This window comes from Ptychodera flava, chromosome 22 (genome assembly GCF_041260155.1).
Source record: "Ptychodera flava strain L36383 chromosome 22, AS_Pfla_20210202, whole genome shotgun sequence".
NCBI lineage: Eukaryota > Metazoa > Hemichordata > Enteropneusta > Ptychoderidae > Ptychodera > Ptychodera flava.
Window position 1 is genome coordinate 4,892,221 of NC_091949.1, and position 24,156 is coordinate 4,916,376.

Below are 24,156 nucleotides of genomic sequence, written 5' to 3' on the forward strand. Positions count from 1 at the left end.
CAAAATGAATTGTCTGAAGCAATATCAAAGTAACATATGACAGGAGGGGGATATTGGAACTGCCCTCAAAAAGGTCAGGTGACCAATACAAGCACTGTATCCAATGTACGTTGGCGATTGATGAAAAGGATAACATGTTTGTTATAATGTGCAAGATAAAATTTAAATATTGTTGACTTTAATCGAGATACCGTGCATGAAATACATTGTTTGTAACCAAGAAAGTCACACAGGTGCAATTCAGACAACCCCTCTCTTGAGTAAATATCAAATATGCAGGTGATCTATTTTGCTGTATGTAAGACACGGTTAATGAGTTTCATATTACTGTAAATTAAGAAATATGCTGGTACCTGTATCCTTGCAATGCAGGATTATTGCAACAGAAATACATTCCCTCTGACTATATTTCATAATTTGTGGAACCGAAACATCATGAGAAGGCAATGTTTTGTGAAATTTTTGTAAAATGTTATTTTATAACACATGTTTTCATTCAGGTTAAAAGATAGTGAATGCAAGCAACTGTGCAGAAATATATGTAAAGTGTGTCCATTGAAGATGAGCTACTGTTTCATATTACATAGATAGACAGAAAACGTTTAGATACATGTGGGTTAACATTGAGCTTCATAATATTTGAACTAATGAAGTTTTCAAGGTTGCAAATGACCTCTGCTACCAGTTGGCATTCTAAAATTTCATTGCCCACTTTTGCTGAGTCAGCAGTTCCATTGAATGTTTATGATTAACCATTCACCTCGGGCAGCTTGCATAAAATATTGATGAACCAATAATTTCACCGGAATTCACTCAAGGCTTAAGTAAAGCATCTCTCAAAGTCGGAAGTTAATACAGTTGGCAACATAGATATGTCACAACAGTATTGACGTTTGAATGCTTAAACCTTCACTATTAAATGATGTTGTTCATAAAATTCTAGTTTTACAGTTCATAAAAGCTACAGTCCTTCGCAATTGAATGATGTTCTGCAGCACACTGTGTAAAAAGTCAATGACCTCCGAGATTGAAGAATGCCTGAAGGTGTTCTGTATTCATGAGACATTTAAGACTTGGTGTACATGAATGTACAGGTTTTGAGTACATTCCACAGCAAGGCAGAGCTAGGATATTTCAATATTTGATCAGTATAAAGAATCTTTTTACTGATAAGTACGGTACTATGTCAGAATCAAGGCCTACACAAATACATGACAGAGAGCTCAGCTTGATAACAGCAGTATTGTGGACATTTTACAAAGCATTGCCACACAGCTTCGAACAGCCAAGACTGTAAAAGTGAGATTTTATGGATCATATAATGATTGTGTAATTATGTGTAGTTAAAATTGACGCATATTCATCCAGAAGTTCATTGACATGTTTGTCATGATATGAACTCAAAAAACATTGAAATGTGACGGCGATATTGGGAGCTCATTGCAACTGTTCAACAATCTTGCTATGGGCTACATACAGAGTACAGTATGGCCACTTTTCCAGAAAGATTACCTATATACCACAGATGTAATTACATGAGCAGCCAAGTCCATTTAGTTTTAATCAGGCATTTAATTATGATAATTTGAAAATTTCATCCACTCTTTGGTGACATTTAATTACCAATACAATGTAATAGGAGTAGAGATAATGTAATTAGTCACAGTAATTAACTATGGATAATTCATTTTTGGTATCTTTATACTGTAGTAATGATTTGCCCCTTGATTTATCAGAATATCTAATTTGTGGGTACGTTGAACAAAATGTCTTGGTTGGAAGACAGTAATTATTACAGTAGATTGTCTAGCAAAAGTACCAATTGACAATAATACCATGCATGTGATACATACAGTTCTCATGCTTAATTATGAATCCCTTCTTTCATTTTCAATACTAAAGTCATGTTAATTAAGCCAAACTAAATTATTCAGAAAGATTATGATTTGTATGTAATGAACAAAATGAAATAAAGTGATGATTAGGTAAGTTGAAAATGTGCATGTACCCAGCTGATCAGAAAAGTGGTATGAAAGGTCAATGCCCTTTTGCTATGAAGCCCTTCAAGTGAAACACTCACTTGTTACTAAGGTAGTAAGAACTCATAGTAATCTAAATTATTGGGTGCAAATACATGTATGTGAATTAATCCTAAATAGCTAAATTAAATATTTCAATATCTTTCTATACCCTGTTCTGATGTAGGAATTGATTTAATCATCATAAAAGTGATAGTAGATTTTTAATTTTTTGTATGTGAAAAGAATAAGTCTGTAAAAGTTTCCTATAATCTCATGAAATCTCTATGAATCTTCATGAAATAAGTTTGTTTTGGACTAATACCAATGTAATTCAACAATGACATGTGACATTTTGCAGTAACTGGAAAGTGTATCTGCATTGATTATTGCACAGAAGGGGGTTAATGTATTTATTGGTGCCACACAATATCAAGGTCATTACCCCTACATGTGCCTGACACAACATCTTCAGTCAGCTCTGGTAATTCCTTGAACTGTGTTGATATTTACATGCCGTCACATGTTAGGTGTATATCATTGTGATGTACAGTACATAATATTTTACCGATAACATTTGTGTTTTTGTATTTCTGTACACTTGTAGTAATTTAACTGTTCTGTCAGATATTGTAGCTCAGTAAAAGTGCAGGATTAATTTCTCATGACGTGAACATTGTCTTTTATTGTACTCCTTTCTGAAAGATTAAAATGTTAATTTATGATGATCTAAGGGTGTCTGTCCGTTGTCTATTGAAGCCATCTTAGTGTCACTTTACGGTAGCCTAGGGAGGCAACAAACAAGAGGCTCGGATTTGTTGTGTTCAGCGTGCAGTGTGCGGTGGTGAATTAACCAAAAATTTTTTTTCTTAGAAGCGGATTTGAGCTCCAGTAATCAGGTAACGTAGATCTGTTTTAGATTTTGATTGTGACAGAGGGTGTGGTTACAGAGGTATGAACAATTGTGATGTTCGTGTAGTTATTATTTGGACCACAGCGTGTTCTGAAGTTGACATACAGATGGACTTGTATTCTATTTGCAGCCATGGCCTCTAATGGCCCTTGCTAATTAGCCAGTCATTCATTTGGCTCAGAAGAAATTATACAATTCAATCATTTTCATGCTCTGTAGGTAAAAAGATGCAGATTTAATCTAGTAGCCTGGTTAACAATACAGTGTATACAAGGCATACAATACAAAAACCGCATAACGGAGTCGTTGTGTCAGAAACATTTTGTGGTTCAATGGGGTCACACACCTATTTGCTTTGTCAATACACTCATAAAAGTAATTGATTAATTAGCATGGTGAACAATTTAATGATATAATTGTCAGAGGAAAACTAGCTTGGATGTGGGATTGACCTCATCTAACCCCACCCCCCTCATGCGTTGACATAGTTGTGTGATGATGGCTAGTTGAAGCCTGACAATAGGCTGTTGTTGTGTATGATGTATGTTTGACCTTTGTTAGAATATGAATGGTTCTTGTGAGGGAGGTGTACTTTCTTATTCTGTGGCACAAACAGAAGAAAAGCTTTTCAAGTTGGCTCAGTTTAAAAACACACTGTGAAGCATTTAAAGTAAGAATATAGCTGTTTATGTAATATGCCCCCTGGAATGCAAGGCCTTTTGGGAATTTCAGCCGACAGTGCGGTGTACTGCTCTGGCCCTGGGGCACATTTTGACATCTAGTCTAAATTTCTTGAAAGGAAATGGTTGACTATGCGATTATTTGTGTTAAAATCTACTATTTGGCCACCACTGTTGCTGATAAAATGCAAAGCATCACGATCCTTGGATGGGAAATTTTTGCATACTTTAAAAAATTGTTGGCATGTTAGCCTTAATGGAATATGAACAATTTTGTAAAATGCTACTTTGTATATATATTAATTGTAGGAATTTTTATAGTTGGTGTCAGATCCTATGATGGATTGCAACTCTCTAATGATTGTAAAATGTCTAGACTATTGTATTCAGTTGAAATTGTGTCAGTGCTTCATCTATGTACTTGGCTTTGCATTTTCATCCATATACTCTAAGCTTGAACACTGAAACCAATCAGCCTATTACATTAACCCTTTGTCAATCTCCTGGTAGTATATCCATCACTTCAAGTGTTCTTGGTATATTTGTGAAAGACAAATATATACTGTCAATATCACATGTGTAAAATTAAATGATTGTCAATTGTAGGACAGGTCAAAGTCAACAAATGTGAAACAACCACATGTAGAAATTCCAACGGCATCATTTTGTTGCTGCGTACATTTGGATCTGACTTATTAATAATATAGTTAATTCAACATAGAGTATTTGTAATTTACCAATTTAGCCTATGGTAACTGAGCAAATCATCATTATATCTGGAGCAACCGTTTCTATTTCTGTCGAAAGTTCTTTCATAAATGTGTTGAAATTACAGAATGGAAAACTACACAATATGTTGATATGTCTGTCAAAAATTGAAAATATTGGATCAAAACCTAGACATTAAAAAAAAACCATAATGCAGTGTGGCTGTATATATTCCAAGGGATTAGCTCTTGTGTTACAGCGTTGGGTGAGCCGAGTGATAAATATAGTAGCTCAGACTACAGCTAGAGGCACCATTGAAATGTGAGTCGCTGATACTTACACGGCCAGGCTATAGTCAATTTACTGATTTATGGGGTGGTTGAAAACTCTTTATGGCTGAGTGCTAGATTACTTCATGAACAACAGCCACGGTCTTGCTTCATTTGAAATTCAAATTGGGGACTCAAGGGGGTACAACTTCATAGCCGAGTTTCCTACTTGGTGTAAGGGATGTTTTGTTCACAGTGTATGTTTAGGATGATGTTACTGTCTGGTTTCAAAGCAATTTTATGTGTCTACTATTATTCATGGTGAATACCCATCCTTCTGCCTGTGTCTGGTTGATAAATGTTGCAAGCAGGTGTAATACACATTGTCATGACAATAATTCAAAGTTGTGTGTAGTTTCCTTGGCAACAGTAACAATGCAAATTCATTACCAGTACACTGGGAGTCTTTAAGCATCTTATCTGCTACTCTCTGAAGTCTTTATATTTCCCATTAAGGGGGCGCTGCACCCAACACAGCATATTTTGCTCAAAAATCACTTTTTTGCAAATATTTATTCAATTTTAATTAATTTGTTAACCCAAGATTAAAATATTGGTTGGGTTCACCTTGTAGCTTATCAAGCAGCGAAGTTGCGTGATAAGAAGTGTTAATTTATGCAAATGTATGCAAATCACTCGATTTCCTGGCTTCTTTTTCCTCCCAATTTCAAAATTTCCAAAGAATTTAACTCCACTCTGGCTGGGTCAAATTTTCTGAATTTTCACATTATGTTGTTAAATGCTATATAACAAAAGGACTATTTTGTTTGGCAATAAATTCTTACATTTTGAATAAAAGGCAGTGTAATTTTGCTTTTCATGATTTTAATCTTTTTTTTTGAGTGTCAGTCTTTAAACCCCTACCATTTTAGAATGAGGATAGATAATGTCAAATAAAATAGTCATTTTTTTCTGCATGCACTCTTCTTTCAAGTGGAATATCACATTTCAAAAAATAGCCTCAACTTAAATTAATTTTTATCATTAAGACCAAAATTGAGGTTTTTACCCCAAATATACACCCACTTCATCCTTTGAGTAAACTACTGCAACCATACTAAACTTTAGAGTCTCTGCTTTTTGAAAATATATAGTATGAGGGGTTTTCCTTGTCACCTTTGATGAGAAATATTGCTTTGAAAAAAACTGTGTTGGCAACATGCAGCTCCACCTTAAAAGATGATTCATAGATTGTTTACATGGTGACAGTGGTGTAGAAATTCCAAAATTTTAAAAGAGTAAAGTTTGCTTCCTTTGTGATAGCTTCATGAAGAAAGTGCTTAAACAGTTTACCTAGTATTTGTGTTGTAAACAACAATCAAACTTAATCGGTTACGTCATCGTACTATTTAGTAATTATTGTTACAGCTGTACAATATTTTATCCATGATTAGGTTTCATGGAAAGTTTCAAATTTCACATAACAGTGTTAGTTACTGCCATTGCCAATGATTGTCCCATAGTAGGGGCCAAGGGTTGAGGGGAGAGCATTTAGATGTATTCGGTGAGCAAGTCTTGGCTGTGATCAGCACAGTGCTTTACAATCTGTACACCAGCTGTAGAATGGATAATAATGTAATTTGTTGTCTTAACCTTAGCATTATGGGTAATAAAATTGTTGATGTCATTCCAGACTTCACAACTAAAATGACAGTATATAGCTGTAACTGTGTTGATAATGTTTTCAGTATGTTTGTTTTGTATGTCAATTTCAAGTTATTGTACTACTCCAAAAAGCTTGTTGAAATATATAATATTTAGCTTGCCAACACATTTACATGTAAAATACAGAGTTACATAAATCATTTACATTTCAGTACTAGTCTGGACAGAAATTCACTTTTTAACAATAGTGCAATCTAAAATATGTACAGACTGAGTTGACAAGCTTAGTACTACATGTATTTATCTCAACATGCTTTTGAGGGTAGAGTGAGACTTTAAGTGTGCTTGACATTAATATGAAGAATAGTTTAAAAAATAATCAAAAGTTACAGGTATTGGCCCTTTAACTCTAGATTCATCTTTAAATACAATGACATGTGTACATGTAAATCAATATTGGACTGGAGAGAAAAATAGAACATTTTGATTTATTTTTAACATTTCTTGCTCTGATTATGGATGATGAATCAAGGATTGAGATCTCGAGATACAGCATTTATGAAAGTTATATACAGGTTATTGCAGAGTGAGAACAGACTTAACACGGATGTACATGTATTTATCTATTCAGGCAAGAATCCATTGTGTGAAAATCAGGAATTGTTAGACAAAATTGCTAAATGCTGCTAGGGCCCTCCCTGGACAGTGTGAATTAGTCTTAGTATAGAATGGATTGTAGGAAATTGTTCACAATACTGTCATGTCCAATGGCAAAATGTCAATCACTGACATATTAGAATTCATCAGTCATCAGTGACAACAGAATCAAACACACTGTGAAATGACATATGACAATACTGATTGTTCTGAAGACATTGTGTAACAAATTACACAATTAGCTACTGACAGCTAGCTCTCATGGCAATACCTTTAAACATCTGAAACATTGTTATGGTAATTGTCATTCTAAAGTCTACAGTAACTCTTCCACATCAAGTAAACGTAGATGTGTACTATAACTGAGTCAGTATCTTACTGTAAAATATATCCAAAGTTCAGTCATATGGATTATGGTAATTAATTCCCTGATAAAAGAAAATTCATTTCTTATTTAATGAATATTACTATCTCAAAATATGTATCCAACTCTTTAAAAGTTATCTATAATTGAACAAAATTACAAATATTCAGTGTTTACTTTCTCAGTTGTGTAATAGTTTTCCACTTTTGGACGCTCTCTCATATCTAGTTTGTGATGACAATCTCCAGGAAAGTGCCATTGTAATCAGTACATTTCTATGTGGATGTCTTGGTCCCTAGAGTTTATGTCGGGATGACAATAGTAAAATGTACTGTTTAGGTTTGTATACCATATTTTACAATGTAAGTCTCTTAATAAAATCATACAGTGATGTGTTTTTAATTCAATTTCACTTTCTTTTTTTTGAGTTCACATGATCAAACAGGCAAGAGGTATAAGAATAACAAAAGAGCAATGTTTACATTGTACATGCAGCAGTTGTTCTGACAACAAAACCATTGGTGACATCATCAGTACCATCTACATGTAACTGATCCTGATCTAACAATATTTGTAATTTGTAACCTGTCTATAATTACACCAACCATAACTTAATGGCTTTATCAGCACTGATCTGTCTGGACTCATTACTTGCATAATGACGGTTTGATTTCTCTGAGAGCAGCTGGTCTCCCTTGAGTGGATATTTTAGTTGTGGTATTTGCAGAACTATGCTGATATATGCGTCTTTTTTCTAATTGGACTTCCGTCAGTTTATTTCTGTTGGCTCCTGGACTCTGGACATTTTATACATCAGAGGTAGACTCCCTAACCATTTAATCTATTGATGTCATTGCTTCGGAATTCATCTTAAAGCTGAGTGTTCATATAATTTCCTTCTTTAAAAAAACTTTGACCATCCTTACACTCATGAAAGAAATTCCTGTCTTATTTTGTTCAGTTTTGCATTGTCTGTGTTGGCTCTGTGATGGTCACGGGGCGTGTACTGTGTGTGATAGTGACATTCTTGACGTGCTTGGTGAGAACTCTCACAAAGAACTCAGTTTAATATAGAAGTCTCCTGTCAATGCCATAGAGTGCAAGGACTGAGTTACTTCATTTGGAGTTGACCTTTGACCCCCACAACTCTGCATGTTAGTGTTCATTTCATCATCAGTCTTCCATTGTTAGAACAGTGGTTCAGTTTTAGTAACTGTGGACTGATACATAGTGTATTTCTAGACAGCTGAGGCAAGATTCCAGTGGACTTGTAGGTAAATGAAATTTCATTTTCTGTAAATTTCTTTATGTTGATGTACAATGATTTGATGAAATATCTCATCACTAACAAGTTCAAGAGGATGCAATTTGAACTTTTTTATGCTGTCTTGGCTGTAAACTTGATGTATTTTCCATTTTTTTCCTTTAGTTCAGAAAATTCATGATTTCTTTCTCTTCTCCCAAATCATGTCAAAGTGTGTAATGTTTATGGCAGCAATGGGTTTTCTTCATATGGCTATCCTTTGATTTCAACATGCTTTAGGGAAAAGAAGAAAATATGTTTGTTTTCAGGAACAAAAATATTGAAAATATTTAGAAACATTTTCAGCTTCTGTAGAGACTTTGCACTCGGTAGTGTTTATCTGTTTACTCAAGGATTACTGAACATTTAGCTTTGTCAATCGGCTTTTCCTATGAAGGAAAACATCTACCCATTTACTACAATTGTGTGGTTTTAGACCTATTGCTTTCTATGATGTGGTCTGAACCAGTTTATAGGGACAGAGGTTGTTGTATTCATTTGTCGTTGACTTTCACTTGCACAGAATGAAATAAATTTTTAAAAAAGTCATTAACATCTGATCAACAGAACTTTTTGAAACTCTGCATGGGAGTATTTGGTATGTCAGGGGGTGTTATTGGTAACTGGTCTTTGTAAGTCACATAGTTTTGGTATGAATACCACATAACTGCTATTTTGATTTCCTTCGTCATGTCATTACAATGATATCAATCGACTATTTAGAGAGCATGTCCAGCAGTTTGGTCTGTGTTCATGGAAACTAAAAGCCCCTTGATTTGTTGCCATGGAGATGGGTCCTGTACTTAACAATTAAAAATAATGGGTGGACATGTGGCCTCTTGGCATTTATACAGATGGGTGTGAAGCAAAGGTGTAAAGTTCTTACACCTGCACACACCTGATCTGACAGATTTACGTGCCATGGTCCCAATTTAAAGAGTTTAGAAATATCAAGTCATTAATCCTGTTCACGTAATAGCCGTAAATGTTTAATTTATTACTACAGCTGCAAACTCCGTCGTAGCGTTGTTTTTGCCAACAAATGTTTTGGCCTCCCCAAAGATGTTTCCATACATTGCTTGAGCAAAAAAACCCTGTGATTTAGTTGGCAGCTCTCTTCCTGCATACAAGTGATGATTTTTCCACCTGGTAAGAATATAATGTACTATATGCCACATACATGTACCTGCACCTACGGTACTGGTTTGTTGTGCAATACAGATATGTATAGGTATACCGGTATATTGAATCACTTTAATGTGACTTAAGCATGTAGATTTCATTTTGATGTTAGTTTCAACAGCTGTTTCATTGCCCAGGATGATCACATCTGCAGTGTGAAATAGTTACAATATGAGTAATTCTAGTTTAATAATGTTCCGATCCCTGTAATGTCAGATACTTTCACATCATGGAGCATCACAGCTAAATTTATCTTGTCATTTAGACTTGAGAAACCCAATAAATAAGTATTAAAATCATGATTTATTGCCAATAGGAGAGCATGGAGTTTGGACGAATCATTTTAATCCGTGCTTCAAGAGTGGTCTGACCTCTGACAGTTTGTCATAACTTAGTCACTAAATATGAATGAAGTAGGAATTTCTCTTCAGGTCATAATTTGTTGGTTATATTGAGGGCTAGACCATTACATTGTTTGGTATGGAAATTTTTGAGAAAAAATAACCTTCCTGCTTTTGCAAACATAATATTCTCAAGACTTGATGGTGAAAAAAAGTGGTCACCCTCTCCAAAATCTACTGCATCATCCTTTAAGCTGTATAGAATACAAGATATTTATTGTTGTTCCAACCCAGTGCTTTTTAAATGTCAGACAAAATGACCTGTCTCATCTCTCTCATAACATTCTGTCTTTCTAACAAACAGTGGATCTGTTCACTTGGTGTAGTAAAATAGGATAGTCTGAAGTGTTCATTTCCCAGTATGTAATAATTGTGTGTGATGTGCTTCTTTCTCAAAATGAGCTGCACATATTTTTAAAACAAATTATTTCTAATTCTGTGTGATATTAACCCATTGGAGTATCATTTTATTGTTTAATATCCATTCATCATTCTTGTGAACTCAAATATTGTCTAATGACATCAAAATACAGAAAGACTGACATTCTCGAGGGCAGCATCCTACAGACAAGTTCATATTAATATGTTTGTAAGTCTGTATCTAAGCTATTAGAATGTGGTCACCGTGTTGTCTCACATGTAAATTTCAACTTCATATGGTTGCAAACCTAGTGTTTTGCTGATCACCACGGCCTGTAGATTGAAGTAGTTTTCTACAATGTTCAATCAAAGGTATGTAATGTTATGGTTTACGTGTGAATTTTTGTTTGCAGAATTAAATACTGAAAATAATGGAAAAAAAAAATGCAGTGTCTATACTACATGAAATCCCCACATCAACATTTTTGGATGATCCTAATGCATGTAGCAATTCAACTGTATCCAGAAATGAGACAGTATAAAACATAAAGTGCAGAGCACATCGGTATTTGGACAGTAATGTTTTTCCTGCTGTATATCATGATGGTCTCCAAGACGATGGCATGTGTATATCTGGATTGAATATCTATTGACATTTCAAACGTCCTAATCACTCCTCTCCCACATGTTTTGGAAATGGCTGCACCCGAAACAACTTACTTAGCAAATATTTTCAAGAGTTGGTATTCTGGCATTTATTTCCATAATATTTTATAGAATGATTTACAAGGTTGTGTATCTGTCAGTAATCAAGGAGATCTCAGTGTACTCTAGTTCCACTCATCCCAGATGGTCTTTTGACATGCAGATATTCATCTGAAGGTTTTGGGTTTCATATAAGAATTTACTGTGAACTGTTCCACAGAACATACATGTATACTTTATATTGATTTTGTTTTGTCAAAATACATCTGGCTGTTTGCTTGAGCAAATGTTTTCAATGTATTTAAAGCACACTAGCTTTCACTGTCAAAGAAATGCTGAGCTTGACTTTGATTTATTTCCTGTACTCATCTTTTAGTTTAGTCTCAATGAGAACTCTCCAACTCTACTGACCCCTGACTCTCTATTTGATAACATGGCACAGATTCGGGTCAGTGTTCTTGTGTGTCCTACAAAACATTGGCTGCAGGCTAGCTGCAAGGCAACCATCCTTGCTGTTTTGTGAGTCTGCACCCTCCAGAACTGGGTGTGCGGGCAGTTTGTTATGGTCTCTATGCAAATACAGAACTGGTATTTTGGGTCTATGACCCAGTGGTCCGCAGTCCATATACATGTGCCTATACAAAAAGCCCTGTCTCAGACAGAACACCATGCTTGGGGTCTGTTGTACAATATGTTACCAGACCACTGGGTAGGTGGTTCTCCTAATTTGTCATTTGCTTGCAACCAGATACTGTACACCACCCATTGCTGCCTTCTGCATTTAATGGAAATCAATTATTTTATTGTTCAATTGTGTTCAAAGCCCACACAGCTTTTCCCAACAAACTGGTGTCATTACTCTTATTTACAATAGCCTGAAACCAAGACAGTACAGTGTTTGATGCATATATAGGTACAATGTAATATCCACACAGAAAATCAATTTTGAATCAGACATCTACATGTGTATCATTCAAATATATTCAATGTAATACATTGATGCATACATGGCACAATTGGTAAAGCCAATAGGATAGTGTTTACAGGTGTAGTGTCTTGATATGCAAATTTTTGCCATTTACTGGCCAACTCCAGGTACAGTCACAAATTCTATTTTGAATAGGATAGGCTTCTAATTTACTATGAAATCATTGGACCTATATCAAATTATGACTCGATTTCCTGAGAGAAAGGAATATGCACAAATTATTGTTTTTCTCAAATTTTGGCAAGACTGAATAAGACTGGACTTCAGCTTACAGTTTACGATTTTGCAAATTAACATAATTTTAGGGGGGTCCGGTTGCTTCGAAATGCTTTGGAGATCCCTCTATTAAAGATAAGGTAGATAATGAAGATTGGACCCAGTGTGCTTCAGGTGCGCCCACATTTTTGTCAAGACTTTCAGAAATATTGCGTCTTGACAAAGATGACAAAAATAGAACTCCTTCACTAGCAATGTTGTAATAAAACCCATTAAAATCACATACAAGGGATTCAGTACACACAGGCGTGCTGTTTTCTGGGTAGTTTCTATAAGTGTAGTTTATTCTACGTTTCGACTTTCTCTTCCGTAGCCTAATCACCAAGGTAAGAAACAGAATTATCCGGCCTGCCAAGAAAACTGCACGTTCTAGTCGAAAAATAAACACAAATCCTTCCATTGAGTTACCTAGTTAGATGCGGAAGGATCTCGGCTGTCCAAAAAACACACTCATGTCACGATAAAATGACAACTTCAGGAGAAATCCGCCGTGTTTTGACAAACTAGGCATTTCTGGCGTCCAACGTTGTAATAACGCAACTCATTATCATAATTGTACGCCGTCCGCATCGCTGATTGGTCCGTGAGCAACGCCATCAACGGCATCAGACTGAGATGCACCACTTTCTATGTGCAGACACCGTCCATTATGTTAATGAGTTGCGTTATTACAACGGTGGCCATCAGAAACGCCGATGTTGTCAAAACGCGGCGCAGATTTCTTCGAAAGTTTTCATTTTATCGTGACATGAGTGCGTTTTTTGGACAGCCGAGATCCTTCCGCATCTAACTAGGTAACTCAATGAAGGATTTGTGTTTATTTTTCGACTAGAACGTGCAGTTTTCTTGGCAGGCCGATAATTCTGTTTCTTACCTTGGTGATTAGGCTACGGAAGAGAACGTCGAAAACGTAGAATAAACTACACTTATAGAAACTACCAGAAAACAGCACGCCTGTGTCAGTACAGTAGCAATTCAATGCAAGTTTACCCAACAGACAAAAGTTGTTAGTAAATGCTCTGCATGCAGTGTTATAGATACAAATGTAGTAAGAAATATACAATTGCAATCAATACTATTGAATCTTCTCCTGATATTCTTTTCTTTTCATCGCCTCAGAAGATCTCAGGACTTCACAAGTTATAGCTCTTGAATATTGCTATCTAAACAGAGTCTGTGGAAGATTTAGAGCGGTGTTATTACCCTGTACTGACAAATAATGTAATGGATGATTTAAGCCGCCAAACATCAATCAAACAAAAGTTGGTTGAGATCTGTATAAATACCCTGCAGGAATTTTCTTGCAATTCAATTGAAAAATTCTCATTTCTGTTGATTTGTGAGTTTGGTTAGAGATTGTTCGGTCAAAGGTTGCCATCTCGTTCCAGTCGTCTTTGATCAAACTCCATAATGCTTATTAGTGCATGAAGACACTGTAAAGTGGACACCCAGACTGGTACAGTGTGTGTCACCACACTGAATCAGTGAATGTAAACAATGTACCTGTACCAATCGCTCAAATTCACCTTTGGTATTCAGGAAACTTATCCTTTCAAGGGATATCATTTGTACCTGAGAAAGTTAGTGTAAAAATATTTACAGGGTTTTTCTTGGTCCTATAAAATATTGAAAAAAATTAAAAGTACAGTAAGGTTGCCAGTAAAGTACTTGGAACTGATATATACTATTGTATGCACAACCATAGACAGTATTGATTATTGCACAACTCGTGTACCGGTATACATGCCGCATACATGCATGTACCTTACTTAGTTTGATGTGGATAAAATATACGTATACATGGATTATGGAGTGATTGACACCCTGATCCAGTCATTTTCTTGCAAATATCCTCTCATAGGGTTGGCAAGTACCAATTTGGTGTTGGCCGTCACTTACATCATCTATATTGCATTACCAGATGATGAAACAGCTCTTGAAGTCTGTCAAATTCAAAAGTGTATCAGATGAGAGAGAGACTCAGCACTTAAAATCTGTCAGTTGTTGATCTCCATGGATTATTGAGCAGTGAGAGATAAAGTGTACAGAAGATTACTTTAAATACCAGTGGAATTTCACTTATTGTGACGTCTGTTTTTAATCTGTACTTTATAAGCAAGTGAGAAAGTTTAGATCACAGATTTTGGTAAATAGCATGGAAACATACATCTCAAGTGCAAGGGAGGAATTTAGAAATGTTGTGATGTACAGGTAATTGAAATGTTGAAATATTCTGAATAATTTCATATTAGAATGAAGTAGATAAGATACTGATACCCTGGAGTAATTGAGTTGAATGGATGGATATTCTTTTTTCCATACTTTATGGAATATGGAACAGCATACACTGAAATGTCAATTCTTTGAAATGTATGAGATAAGAAGTGTTGTTGACTGTGATGGCATTGTAGTTGCTATGGCAACATATCACGTGTATAGACCATAGTGAGTTTATTATTTCACTCTCTACATGTGTGTTGATCACAATACCTGAATTATAACCACCCTGTGTTTGATCTCATTTCTTGCCCTCTGGGCTCATTTGGCACACCGTCCACTCAGGAGTGTTCTGTGTGACAGAAGAACATTTCTACTTCATCACGTGTATTGGTATTTAGCTGAATCATTGGAATTTCAAGAAGCTCCTCAACTGACCCAAAGAGTTTAGAAACTTTAGAAGCCACAGTGAGCATATTGTTGTTGAGTGTCAGCAGAACTTCATACAAATGGTCAGCATCAACTTATTTGCCTGGATCATCAACCCCAACAGATGCAATTACAAGTGTGTATGTGGGTTCCAAAAACAATGGTGTTTGTTGTTTCTTCAATTTAGCCCCAGGAAAGATGCATACTCAGCCAATTTGACTACACTCCTGTCTTCAGGATATTTTCTTTTCAATGGATGACTTGCTCATTATGCAAATTTACAGATTCAGTGTGTTAGAGCACACTGAAACGGAAGGGCTTCAAAATAATTTATTACTCCTCTACGATTCATGGTTTGTACGTTTTTTCCATCAAGTAGAAAAAACTTCCTTCAAAGCTAGTGAACTTTCCAGAGTCTTATGCTCAGGAGATAATGAATGGTCTATTTATGATCCAAGTTGGAATTTTGCCAAAGCTCTCTTCACATGTTCCCTGCCTCTGTTGAAAAGTGCATTTAAATGCTTTAAGGTTTTGAAAAGTTGGACAGACAGGCATTCTGTACGGTGATTTAGTGTCATGATCTCCTCGCTGGCTCTGTCTTCTGTTTAGTTTGGAAAACACGCCATTTAATTGTGTTGAGCAGCACACTAGGTGAGTAATTTATCAGGCATTTCCGATAACATTCTGCAGTGTTTTTATCAGTTTTTGTGTAGGGAATTGTGATGGAAAGAAATGTTGGCATCAACTTTAATCCAAAAGTAAAGTACCACACTTCAACACTACTGACAGTAGAAAATTGTCGTTGAAAGATATGGAATTCACTATGTATTTCATGACAGATTTCACTGAAAAATACCAACCATTGCAATATGATCGGTGTCAGTTAGAGGCCACTATCTCCCAAAACAACATTGAAATTCTTTTTCCATTACACCGGTACCAGTGTTCTGAGAGTGGCTATTGTTACAGGGCAGTGGCTGTCAACAAACCTGGTAATCCAACACCTGTCTTTGGCAATTTTCTGGCCTGGTAAAATTCTGGCCTGGTAAAATAAATACTATCAAAAGTGAATAGTGCATGAAATTATCCAGTCAAGTATTGCCAAAGCGTTGATTTTGGAATAATGGTTTAACCCTTAACCTGCATATTTACTGCATACATGTACTGATATCACTTCCAATAACTCCGATTCTTGGTCTATTCTTAGATCATAGACTCGCACACATTCATCATAATGTTGTTCATTTGAGTGTGCTTTTTCATGCTCTTTGACTGGTACCTGACACAATATAAAAATGACGTATATTATTTTGTAAATTTTATAATATGGCAAATCTATAATTCATAAGGCTCTTTCCTTTTTAACCAGTTCCAAGAATGTTAAGTTCAAATTGATCGTAAAGCACACACAGGTGTTCTATACATCTCTACCGGTATTAAGAGCAACATAGAAGCTGTACGTATCCAGGGGCTTTGACTATTTTACAGGCACCTACGTGGACCTCTATGGTGAAACTGCAACCAAATTGTGTACTTATTTTACAAACCCCTAAAAATAATGCTTACATGAGTATTGGCACTGTTGGTAATAATTAAATTTTAGTTCATCAATACTTTGTGTACCACTAAATCATAACTGCACAGTCATGTAGCAATACAGAAATTCAGTCGTTAGGGGAGAACCATTTGATTTCGGGGGGGGGGGGTATGGAGGAAAAGGGTATGGAAGCAAATTTTTTTCCTGTCAGAGTGACAGCAATTTTTTTTTCTACTGTCAGACCTGCATCAATTTTTTTTTTCAAATGGAGTAGCAGTGCAATTTTTTTTTTTATTGGTCATCAAGTTTGTAATGCGTTGTAAAGGGAGCCGTCATTATTTACGGCCTGAAACTCCGAAATTTCGAGTGACCCCCCCCCCCCCCCCCCGCCAACCATGATGAATTTGAGTAACCTCCCTCTCTAACTCTGAAATTTTGACTGATCCCCCACTTAGAAAAGTTTAATACCAATACATGTAATTGTAAAATTTACAAAATACAGCAACAGTAAAGACCTTTCAAATCCTGATGTACCCTGCTAGACTATCATCAGTTATCTCATGATGGTTCAAAAAAGGTGAACCCATCAAAATGAAATTCAAAGTCACAATAAAATAAAGATATAAAAGATCACGCAGTATCTAATTATATAGTATATCGTTTAATTTGGATGGATATTATGACAGGGTTTTCACTAGGATATCTGACCGGGCAGAATTTGAAAGTACAGGGGGAGAACATGAGAGAGGCTTAGGGGGAAAGTGCCACAGGGGCTTTCCCCTATCTTGGATGGAAATTTTTAAGATATTGATGTGTGCAATGGTGCAGTCTGGTGCAATCTGAGAGGTGTTTTTTAATTTTTTTAACTAAGTGAAACTGTCAGAATACCCAAGGGGAGAGCACGAGAGGGGGGTTCCCCCTCTCGTATTGGGAATTTTGAGAAATTGATGTGTTTAATGGTGCAATCTGAGAGGAGTTTCAGTTTATTTTGCACTCGGTAAAACTGTTTGAAAATGACATTGAACACTGATTTTTTTTACATTTTTTGCATGATCAGTTTTTGAGTCACAATATTCAACAACCAAACAATGACAATACAATGTGTGAAAAACAGTTCTGTTTGCAAGAGACTGAAGACAAATGAATATACAGGAACGGAAAATCTGTGACCTTCTTGTGTCATTTCTCCAGCTGCCAGCTTCTAATGAAAAGCCTTAATATGGTATGTTTGCGATCCGGTGTTTGTGGTCAGAAAAACAAGGCTCACACATTGTATTTCATTATATTTGTTGTTCCTCATTTTTCATTGTCAAGCTACATCTTTCTAACAAATTTATATTGAGAAAATAATAGATTGGTTTAAACACTAGTTTATTAATCCTGTCTTGTGTTTTAAATTTTCACAATTTACAGAAGTCAAATAGTCCCCTTTAGATAGTGCCTATGCCATTGAGATATTGCAACAGAAATCCTGAAATATGATTTCTTGGGTCAGAAAAGGGAAGGAAAACATTGAGTGTACTGAGGTGTAAAGTAGACCTATGTAGTGCATGCTTATATCATAAGTGCTGGGAAAAGAAACATAAGAATTGCTTGTGGTAAAACATTTGCGCCGCCTATGGCGGCGCGCCGGCAAAGAATACATGAGAATAAGGTTTCCAAATTTTGCTTATTTCTGGTGCATTGTGACAATTTTTTTTTCTCTTCTGTCTGTTATGACAATTTTTTTTTTCTCAGGCCATGACAGGATCAATTTTTTTTTTCTTCTCTCTCACCTGGTGACAAATTTTTTTTTCTCAAAATCCTCCATATCCCCCCCCAGAAATCAAATGGTTCCCCCTTATGTATAGGATAAAGCCCTTGTACTCGGGCTCTTCTGGTATATAAAGTCCAACCCAACGATAAATGTCGAGGCCGCAGGCCGAGACATTTTATCGTAGGGTTGGACTTTATATACCAGAAGAGCCCGAGTACAAGGGTTTTATCCGACTTAAAAACTATCGCCCTTAACTAATATATTTTTGTTTTCAATGTGTTTACGTCACCGTCCCCTTTGTCAATGTAACATGTTTAGGATATGAATTAAAACTTTTATTTGTGAAATAGCCTTCCAATGTAATGGAACATCCTGTAAATGCCCTAGGGCACATTATATAAATGCCCTAGGGCACAGCAGATTTTGTGTTGCAGCTGGTTTCCGCTGTGTTACCAAATTTGAATATTAAAACGTACCAGATGTCTACAGAATATGACATGTTCACTTTTGATTGGACAGTACTTTACTACGGCGCTGTCATTCGTTTCTGGAATTTGGTGACCAAGGCTTTACGAGTAAATAAAACACCCTGAATTGAGCACTCTGATTGGTCAATCAACAGTAGATAGTTTTTAAATTAATGCTTATGTGCTGCGTGCCTGACAAAGTATTGTTTAATTCCAATGACAGATAATCTCTGAAGTCAAACAGGTCTCTTAAGGACATAACACATGCTGGCACATGTACTTGTTGACATTATTCAGTCACCCCAATCACCTGATAGTGTTCCTTTAATATCATTTCTGTGGTTATACTCTGACAGTGGGTCTTTAATGTTAATTTCCTCAGGTCACTCATGGACACTGCACCTTTAATGACACAGTCAGTATAATGTACATTGTAAGTGTTATATGAAGGCAATGCACCTTTGTATGTTCTTAGAGCATGCTTTTCGTCACACCTACATGTACATGCACTGGCTTGAAAAAACATGCAATCATGGGTGACTAACATTGATGCCATTAGCAATGATGGAAGACCCAGTGTGGTCTGTATGTGTGTGTGAACAACCACAGACATTCTTTAAAGTACTGGCTAAGTAAATGTGCAAGTCTGTCTCTGATACTGACAACCACTGACATCCTTTAAAGCATCTGATACTGTGTCAGAATGTTCGGCAAAGGTTGAGTGAGATATTAAGCACAAAGGATGCTCTTTCTTCCTATTCATTATAAAATGATTAACTTTTGAGGCACTTTTAGCTTGACTCTTAGTGAGGTTTTCGCAGGTGATAAATGTGTGGGGCCAGTTCAGTAATGTAGTTGGATATCCCCATAATGAATTTAAATTGAAGTTTGTAAGTTCCTAGTTTTGTCAAACCTTAGCACACACCTGTACATGTATAAAGATAGCCATAGTACCAGTAAAATATAAAATGCTTGGTAAAATTTACATGGCCCCCAAGGTTGGTTTAAGGCTTAATGTCCTCATGTAAATATATATGTGTAAAAATCAGTAAAAGTTTTGAAATACAAAGAACTTATTCGGTTGTTTCTGGTCAGTGAAAAGATACCGGTAAACATGCATCTGTCTTTACTTTGTCACAGTTACTCGTCAAAGTGACTTTGTTGTGTCCTTTGATCAGAAAAAAAAGAAGAATAATGAAATCTTTGGCAGAACTTTTTCATGCAGTTTCTTTGCCTTTGCCATACGTCACTGATGATTAGCCACAGAGGTTTAGCTGTTGTCTGTATTATATCAATGGTGCTTTCCCTGTCACAGAATCAGTCAATATCGTTGTATGCTCAGGGTCTGTACAAAATAGTTTAAGAGAAATTTATTATCTGGAGTTCTAAGAATGTAAACATTAATGGCCTTATGAATTTTAACAGAATCTAAATATTCAAATCTCAATTGAAACAGATTATCAAGCCTTAGGTTTATCTCCCCAATTGATTAGGTTTGTTTGCAGTATAAGGAGATTGAAGAATTGTTTTAATCATTTGTTTGCCATTGAAAGTGTTAAGCTGTGAACAATTGCTGCCTGATTTGTTCTTGAGTAAACAAAGCCATGTTTGTATCCTGTTCACCCCTATTTCCTTATGGAATGGTCCAAGTTTGCCAGAGACAAACAGTGTGGTTGCACCTAATGGTTTGTTCTGGACAGGTACATGTACATGCTTGGGTGTAGTTTGAAGATGGTAGCAAACTTATAATGCTTTAGTGATGTCATTGTCACTCTGTGTCCATTGAAGAGGCTAAGATAGCCGATTTCTTTTTGTTTCATTGGCCGTATTCTGATTCTTACTTTGCATGTGTAAAGACAGTGAAGTTATCTGTCACAGAATTTAAAATTAAAACATCAGGGAGTTGTCCCAAGAAGTTGATCATCTCTGTTCATCGGTGTATCTTGTGATAAATGGTAGATTGTGTGTTTCTGGCAAAGCTGACAACATCCAACAAAGTACAGTGGCTGCAAACTCTATTGTGTTATAAAATACAAGCGGAGTGAGTAATTTCACTTGTGAACTCTTAAATTTTTTTCCAAATGTACTTTCCACACTAAAGGTGTTCAGTGTTTATAACTGAATGCATTCAACTAAGTTGGTTCTATCATAGCTTTCATCAGGTCTATTGAAGATGATAGCAAAGGCTGTGACTGACGACATACAACCTTGTATTGTCCTTTCCCAGCATTGCATTCAGCACACCCTGAGTTACGCATTCACTTAGAGCCTTTTTTGTGAAGGCCACTGTGTCCTTTTATTCAGCACTGTGAATAGAACTGCAATCCTTTCCTTCATTTGACTCTGATGGTTCAGAACATTAGGCTGAGAGGATTAGCAGATTCCAAATACACAGCTGACGGTTTCTATATTCTGAGCTACCAAGGCTTGCATCCAGCAGTCAAGTTTTGTGACAGATAGTGTACATGTACCATTCATCCTGGTGTATTTGTAAATTTTATGATCTTGACCTTTGCTTCCGTGTGACCCACTTTCCATTTGCAATATCACTGACTGTGTAAGGTGTGGTGAGTTGTCGTGATAGAGAACAGGAACCAGGCGAACTGCTGCACTTTTTATTAACTTGCTTTATACAAGCATCAGAAAGGTAAGCAAGTCTAAATAGATCTATTGACTTTCACTAGGGGTCCTAAAATATTGTATGTACCACAGTAGGAGATAGAGATCACTATGCCACTGCAGTGCCATCAAGAATCAACAAGTCATCTTTGAATTATGGTCCAAAATTCAGCAACCTATTTCTGTCATATGGTTTGTACAGAGGGTATGTGTATTTGTACATAATACAATAGACTTGGTTTGAAGAAACCTTTAATACAGAAGGTCATAGCAAAACGTCTTAATAAAGCAAAATCACACCAATTGTACCAGCAGTATTTCTATTGAATTGATTATTGTAGTGAGTAATTGTGGATAGTGTATGGTTGAATCTGTCAGTGTTTTTGCTAAGGGATAGCACATTATGTACATGCTTTGGAACATTTTAACGTGCATGTGATTGCATTGACATACCATGAGGACCTGGTGGAATTCTGCTAAAGTTTACCGATGTTGTGTGGATTTTCCTTATTAAAACCACTGTGAGTCTTGTAACATGCCATTGGGTGGAAATACCATATGTTTACGTACAGAGTAGGATACACGTGTGCAGTAGTTGCAAAGAATTCTGCAAGCAGACCACATTCAACCATTTCTGTAGCATCAAAATCCACAACATATACTGTCATTTCATATTTTTGTTTAACTCACAATCAAGAGGTACATGTAGGTACCGTACTAGTATTTATTGTTGCTTTGGTATTTTTACTCTTTATTGTCATGTGTACAGTAACTGTACATAATTTTTAGCATTGATTATCACAGTGCCATTTGTGTTTGACTCGCAATTCTTTTGTAGTAACACTTACATATGAATTGTCATGGCAAAACAAACTAAAATATTTCATGTCTACTGGTATTTAATCCATGAAAAGAATTTGTCATATTCTACAGGACTAATATGAAAAGTATGAAATGTATTGATAAAGTGTTGTAAGACCAAGTATTAACACGTAACGGTATATCAATTATTCTCAACAACTATATGCAGGAATTTCAGGTCATATTGTGTCATTAGATTCATATGCATTTAATGTAAATTGTATTCTTTAACAGACAATGACACAGAAACACGCTTTTGACTATTATTTGTTTTTATTGCATAACATCACACACCATAGAAACTCAAAAATACAAAATAATTTGAATCTAGTGTAGTAGCAATGAAATATTACATATGAATAGCTGTATGTGTCCAGAAGTGACTACTTTGACTTTGTAGTGTTGCATATGTAATTCAACAGAGCCTGGCATTTTGTCCTGTACTTAGAAAGAATTACTGGAACTTTTCTTTGTCAATGAAATTTTCAAAACTGAAATTTAATAACTTAATAAATTAAAACTAAATATTTCTCATTACTGTATATACCTATTGCCAAAGTTTACTGAGGATTTTTTCCATTTTGGTCTCTGCTAGTCATCTTACTAGCTCCAGTCCAATGTCACATGGACTCATTGAGTTCATTGATTATTTGGCAACTGTCAGCACTGCCAACTGGCTTGCTGCTTGTGTCCATGTCATGAATGAATTTTGTCCTTGTCACTTTACAACATTGGCATATAGTGATAGTAATACAGTAGTATCATTAGAGTTTAAAAGGCCTGCACAAGCACTGTATGGAACAACTGACTGGTAAACATTGATCAATTGATGCACTCACTGTTTTATTGTATTTTATTGTATTTTCTGAAAATTTTTCGTGTTCCTGACTGTTTTAGTAACTATCATCATGTGGGCACAACCATTTTCAAACTAAAGCATAACATTCTGTTTAACATTCACTGGCACAGTGTACATATGATATATGGCTGTTAATGCTGGTCTAGTATAATATGGTATTGCCATAGTGACACATTGCAGTATCCATGACTACGGTAGCTGAACTCTCACCTTACTACTATCAGATTGTAACCATTTCTTGTTTTACAGTATACATGTGTATGGTCCTATTATTTGTATTTTGGGTGGTACCAAAACACACCTTGATTTATATGACTACTATTTTGTACATGTGTACGGTCAAAGTAACTGAAATACTGCATGAAATGCGTTACTACTAGTGGTAGTGGTGGTAGTGTATTGAAGCAAAGGTCTAGTCTTGTGGCTGTATTTTGGTATGTTTCCAGATATGCATCGTTTAGGAGGTATTAACTAGGTTGTTTTAAATCCTTTTCATGCTACCTTCATCTGTCTACGTCTGTTGAAATCCCCTGTGAGTATAAATATGATTTTCACTGACTTGAATTTGTAAAACATTTTACAGAAAATATGGTGAATTTCATTGACCTCAAGTATACTTGTAGTGATCTTCCGTGAAATAGGAATCTTCTTGGCACCTGATTTTTGCACCCATTTTGAGTGAACTGATCTGAAAAAGACCTCATAGAGCTCATTTTAGTTTCAAAATTCTTGTAAATTATCATAAATTTAGAACTTTTCATTCTTATTAAGTTATTTTGATATCATTGTTAAAGTGCAATGAAGTATAAAATAATTGAAGCTGTGATCCAACAGGGCTCAAAATTACCCTCTGTTTTGCTGAAACACTTGTATTTATATTTGTTGGGTAAGCAATTCTCACTGTTAGCATAAACTTCCCATT

General features: G+C 35.8%; 1 protein-coding gene across 50 annotated transcripts in view; it reads left to right on the plus strand.

The window, feature by feature from the left end:
• Positions 1–24,156, plus strand: part of LOC139122505 (mucin-2-like) — a 166,389-nt gene that overhangs the window by 30,346 nt on the left and 111,887 nt on the right. For 7 of the 50 annotated variants that reach the window (XM_070687931.1, XM_070687932.1, XM_070687933.1 and 4 more), the window contains exon 1: positions 2,785–2,917. The exons of 42 other annotated variants lie outside the window; for them this stretch is intronic. The gene's annotated coding sequence lies outside the window, so the exon portion shown is untranslated. Of the gene's footprint in view, positions 1–2,779; positions 2,918–24,156 lie in introns of those variants that run through there. One more of the 50 variants, XM_070687934.1, reaches the window with a different exon arrangement.